Consider the following 6,000-nt stretch of genomic DNA (forward strand, 5'->3'; position numbering starts at 1 on the left):
GGCCCAGCTGCTCCCAGCCCTGCAATCCTTGGCTGGTCGCTCAAGGGCTTCCTCGCGTGAGGACTTGCCATGTCTTTCTCTTTCCCTCCCTCCCACCTCAGTCCAGTGGCAATTTGCAGGGCGCAGGTGGGCTGCACTGTGGGGTTTCATTGACTCTTTAAGTCTTTTACCCGTGAAACTGAGCAGCCTTCCCCAAGCTATGGGTATGGAGGGCTGCAAAGGTTATTTCCCCATTTTTGCATTGCTGCTGAAAATCAAAGTTATGTGGGCCCTCTTCTACTATTGGAGTATTATGGGGTGGACAGCACAATGCTTGAAGGGAAAAAATCACTTCTTGGCATGGCACACATCTGATGAGGAGAAGATTTTTGTATTTCAGAAAACCTGGATTACCATTGCCTACGAGATGTAAGAGTTCTAAGGGAAGCCTCCAGTTTGCTTAAGTATTCCCTGAACTTATTCTCTTCCACCAAGGATACATCTCCCTTGCTGCTGGTCTCAAGGACGTAGGATTCCTAAAGATTGATCTTGCTTGTAAAGGCTGAGGTAAGGAAGGCATTCAGCACCTCAGCCTCTCCATGTCCTGTGTAACCAGGCTGTGCAGCACCAGAGAAGGCCCACTCATTCACCAGTGGTACCACAATTCCTCTAGGCTTCCTTTTGTCCCCTGTGTCCTTAGAGAAGCCCTTCTTCTTGCCTTTGACATGCCTGACCAGATTCAGTTCCAGTTGGGCTTTGGCTTTCTGAACTTCACCCCTGCATGCTTGGACAGTGCCTGTGTATTCCTCCCAGGTTACCCGTCCTTGCTTCCACCTTCTCTATGCTTCCTTCTTGTGGTTTGGTTTTGCCAGGAGCTCCTTGTTCATCTCTGCAGGCCTCCTGGTATGCTTGCCTGACTTTCTGCTCATTGGCATGGACTGCTCTTGAGCTTGGAGGAGGTGGTCTTCACCCTGGGATTGTGCCCTGGTATTCCGTTTTTAGAATCATAGACTCATAGAATCATAGAATGGTTAGGGCTGGAAGGGACCTTCAAAGGTCATCTAGTCCAACCCCCCTGCAAGGAACAGGGATATCTCCAACTAGATCAGATTGCTCAGGGCCTCGTCCAACCTGGCCTTGAACGTCTCCAGGGATGGAGCATCCACCACCTCTCTGGGCAACCTGTTCCAGTGTTCTACAACTCTTATGGTAAAAAATTTTTTCCTAATATCCAACCTGAATCTACCTCCCTCTATTTTAAAATCATTACTCCTTTTCCTATCCCAACTGGCCCTCCTGAACAGCCTCTCCCCATCTTTCTTGTAGGCCCCCTTGAGGTACTGGAAGACCGCTATAAGGTCATCCCGGAGCCTCCTCTTCTCCAGGCTGAACAGCCCCAACTCTTTCAGCCTGTCCTCATAGGAAAGGTGCTCCAGCCCTCGCATCATCTTCGTGGCCCTCCTCTGGACCCTCTCCAACTGGTCCATGTCCTTCTTATGTTGGGGACTCCAGAACTGGACACAATACTCCAAGTGAGGTCTCACGAGGGCAGAGTAGAGGGGGAGAATCACCTCCTTCGACCTGCTGGCCACGCTCCTCTTGATGCAGCCCAGGACACAGTTGGCCTTCTGGGCCGCAAGAGTACATTGCCGGCTCATATTGAGCTTCTCATCCACCAGTGCTCCCAAGTCCTTCTCCCCAGGGCTGCTCTCGATCCATTCACCACCCAGTCTGTATTTGTGGCTGGGATTGCCATGACCCAGATGTAGGACCTTGCATTTGGCCTGGTTAAACTTCATGAGGTTGGTACGGCCATGAAGTCTACAAGTGGTGGTCAGTTTTTAAGTACCACCTTTTAAAAAGCACAGGAGCAGGCAATTCCAGTTTGTTGTGAGGTGGCATGTGAGGCAGAAGACCTCTTGGAACTCACGAGAGAAAAGAAATTGTACAGTCTCTGGAAGGAAGGTCAGGCTTTGCAGGAAGATTATAGAGCTGTGGTTTGCATAAGCAGGGAGAAGATACAAAAGTCCAAAGCTCAGTTCAAATGGAACATGGCCAGTGTGGTGTCAGACAACAAGAAAGGCTTTTTCATGTATGTTAATGGCACGAAGAAATCCAAGGAAAACTTCAGACGGATAATTGTTAAAGGTGGTCACATGACTAAGAGGGAGGAAGAAATAGGAGAGGCATTCAAGGCTTTTTTTATTAAAGTCTTTACAAATGCTGAAAGACCTTAGGCTACCCAGTTCTTGCTGGCAACTGCTGTATCACGATGTGCTCTGGAAATATCCTTTTAACAAATTTGTGGAGGAGTTAAGATTTTCTTTTCTGTTCATTGGCAGGGATTTTGGTAAAGTAAGAGATGGACTATGTGGAAAAAATATATCCAGTACTTGCAAGTTAGCTGGAGCAGCTACCGGTGCTGCCATTACCTGGGGAAGATGTGAGGACTCATACAGTTCTCTCTTTGGCTGCTGAAACGAGGGACAATCACCAGAAAACACGTTTGGAGGCCTATGAGATTGCTAAGGGTGGTACTGTTGCTCTTCAAAAGTACTTGGCATACGAGGAGCAGAGCCATTAGGAACAGGGGGAAATAATTCCTGCTTTTCCAGGAGAAAAGAAGGCAGAGGTGGAACAGTCCCAGGAGACTCTGGAGGACTCCAGCCCTGTTGTTCAGGAAGTGTTTCAATGTTTTACAGAGGCTGTGGCAGCAACAAATGTTCAGACTTCTGTCATGGGTCATACTACAGCTGTGGTCTCTGGGAACTGCAAGAAGTGACTGAGGATGGCCAAGAAGCATCAGACACACCACTAAGGAAGAGGAAGATTCCCTAAGACTTAGTGGCACACCTTGTAAAGATTACTGTTGAAACAAAAGCATTCATAGTATCATGGAATCATAGCATGTTTTTAGTAGGAAAGAGACCTTTAAAGGTCATCTAGTCCAATCCTTCCCCTACCATGGGGAATTGGTACAATCTTTAAACTTTGCTGTCTGTACGTGTCTATTGAAACAAAAGATTGAGTTTTTTAAATATACTTAGCCTTTTAAATACACTTTTAAATACGCTTGGTTTTGCAGTTGAGTTGCAAGTTTTATTTACAGACTATATTTATGAAAATTGCTAAGAGAGATGTTGGCCTGCATCTTCTGAAATATATTTTAAGGAGCTGTGGTCATGGAGTCCTATTACAAAACACATCACCAGGTGATCGTTTTGTACTGGATTGTTAAAATGCAGTATAAAAATCTGTTCAAAAGGTAATCCCTTGTTATGGTGATGTAGGAAAAAATGCACTGGTATCCACAGGCCACGGAGGGAGGGTGCTGCAGTTGCTTCCTCTGGAAAGCAATATCCATAGCCTTGTGTTTTAGAAAGGCTGTGATGCTCTCAGGAAAGAGAGAACAGTTTGGAGGGTAACCACATGAGTCAAAACACTCTGCGTATTTCTGATGTGCTAAGAAAATCACTAGCCGGTGTTCTCCAGGCTGGTTATGAGGCTGTGTATTCACCGCCACACTCACTGGTCTTGGGGAAACATGGGCCACAGGGAGCCAGTCCCTGGGGTAAGGGACGAGAAATATTTCCCTGGTGTAGGGCTCTGCTGAGACATAACAGCAATTTGTGAGCAGAAAGGAATCAAGGTAAGGACAGAAAACCATTGGCTGTGGAGTAACTAGGGTTGTCCTCCTCAGCTTCAAGAGGCAGTGCCTGAAAGAGGACTCACTGCCGTGTGTCCCACCCACCAATGCCTCCAGGAGTGATGAAGAATGCCCCTGTGCCCCAACATATTTCCGCTCCAAAGCAAAGACTTTCTTCATCAGCAGTCAGTATGCAGATGGAAAGACCATCGAAGGGACACAGGCCGGGTTGCAAAAAATTTTTAATGAGTTTAAAGAAGGAAATGAGGTGGAGGTCCCCAGTGTGGAGAGGAGCAGGAACATCTCTTCTCCTTTTCCAGTCAACCTTCCCCACAAAAGCAGACAGGTGAGCAGGTCACTCCAGGATTGTTTCTGGGCTCATCACAGAAGTCTTGGAGGGGAGAACAAGACCACAAAGAAAAGCAAGAAAAAGGGTGAGTGGGATATAAGAAAGGCAGATATTGGCCATGTTGTCGGAGAGCACAGGCTGACCCCTTCCAGTCTGTCCTTGCAGGGCAAGCCAGAGATGATCAGCATCTCTTAAAACACTGGCAGGAGGTTTGATCCTTTATCCAGCACCATGTTCGGAGTTCCTGAGGGTCCTTGTTCAAAGCTGTTGTCAGCATCTTTAGCAGGGTCGGCATCTGCTGCCACAGTAGCGGCTGGCGATGCAGGAGAGGTCAAGCGACCCAGAGTTGATGGGAACGCCATCACTGCTGAGGATGCTGCCAACAGCAGCAGAGGTGGAGGAACCCACAGCGGTGTTCTGTGGGAAGGAGCTGAGGATGGGGCCGGGCAGGGTCACCACCACAGGAGAGGGCTGGATGACAACGGTGGAGTTCTGGCACTGCCTGACGCAGGGCTCATTGCAGCTGTTGGCCAGGGGGGTGGGGCCACAGGGTTGGCAGGGACGGCACTGATCATAGCAGGACATGTCTCTGGGTCTGGAGGTGCACCTGGGAGAGAGGGCAGGGAGGAAGCAAAACATGGAGATGCATGAGGAGCAGCCTGTCACCACACCAGGAGGGAGTCAAAGAACATGCAGGGCCTGGAGGTGAAGGATGTGCAGAGATTTATGTGGGCTTCTTGGCCTCATTCTGTCAGGACCCAGAAAGATCCACCAGCTCCTATGTGGCTGCTGCTGAGCCCTTAAACCCAGAAGCCGCCTCAGTACAGTCCCAGCTTCCCTCCATGACAAACCTTCTCCCCACTTCCCTCTCCCGTGACAGGCAGCCCCAAGATCTGGCAGAGCACAAAGCCAGTGTCAGCTGAGAGGTCCACTGAAGTGAGAGCTCCTTTTAGAGAATGCAGAGAAGGAGAAGAGGCTTCAGACACACCTGATTCCCAAGGAGAAGGAGGCACGAGAAGTGGATGAGAGAGTGAGGACCTGGGCTGGCTTTTATCATGGACCTCTACTGCCCCAGGCGGCCAGAGGCATCCCTTGGAGAGGTGATGATTTTCTGACAAGCTCCTCTTGAATGCAAAACATCCCAGCTAACGCCATGGGCTGTGTTTTGGCTTCCTGAATTGCTGCCTTTTCATTTCCCGCTTTATGCCAGGCACATTCCCCAGTGAAGGCATCTTTGGTGTTATAGGATGACAGCCCCAAGCATTTCCGGTGCAAAACACATCAGCATGGGCAGAGGACTCATCTCACCTGCTGGAAAAGGATGTCCAGGGAAGGATAGTCAAAACAGACTAAAGAGCTGGCTTACAAAACACACACAAAAATCTAGACCTCTAGTCATCTAGAATTAATTGAGAAGACTCAAGACAGCCAAACAGAGGCTGACTACGTTGCCCAGGGCCACTGCACGGATGTTGGACTTGACAGAGTCATCGTCTGCATGTGATTGTCCAGGGATTTAGGATTGCAGAGGGAAGACATATCTGTGCACAGACAGATTGGGAAGTGTAGCTGATGATTGTAACGTGCCCGGCTTGAGCCCATTCACCCACACAAAAGCCCTTTCCACGCTCTCTGTCTGTCCCTCAGTACCATGGACATGGATATGGGGTTTAGCCACGGGGTGGAGGTGCTTGTAGGCTCTGGTGGCTCAGTCTGTGGCTTCACTTCTGTTGGCATGATGAAGCAAGCCCTGCACATGTGACCAGGTATGCCGGCCCTGCTGTGAGCTTGTGCTTGCTGGGGAGTTGAGAGGCCATGGCTGGTCAATTGCAGGATCAGTGTCTCCAGAAAGATGATTCATCTCATTTCCCATGCACATCTACTTTGGGACAGGATAAGTCCTGTGTGTGAGCTGCTGCCTCTTCACTGACTGTGGGAAAAGTCTGTAGAATCTGTTAGAGGAGGTCCAGAGGAGGGCCATCAAATGTTCAGAGGGTTGGAACACCTCTCCCATGAAGAATGGCTG

General features: G+C 49.2%; 1 pseudogene; it reads right to left on the reverse strand.

Annotated features, from left to right (window-relative positions):
* Positions 1-4,253: 4,253 nt before the first annotated feature.
* Positions 4,254-4,559, reverse strand: LOC147527001 (feather keratin Cos1-1/Cos1-3/Cos2-1 pseudogene; annotated as a pseudogene).
* Between the last annotated feature and the right edge of the window lie 1,441 nt (positions 4,560-6,000).

Source organism: Tauraco erythrolophus, chromosome 25, assembly GCF_009769465.1.
Source record: "Tauraco erythrolophus isolate bTauEry1 chromosome 25, bTauEry1.pri, whole genome shotgun sequence".
Lineage (NCBI taxonomy): Eukaryota > Metazoa > Chordata > Aves > Musophagiformes > Musophagidae > Tauraco > Tauraco erythrolophus.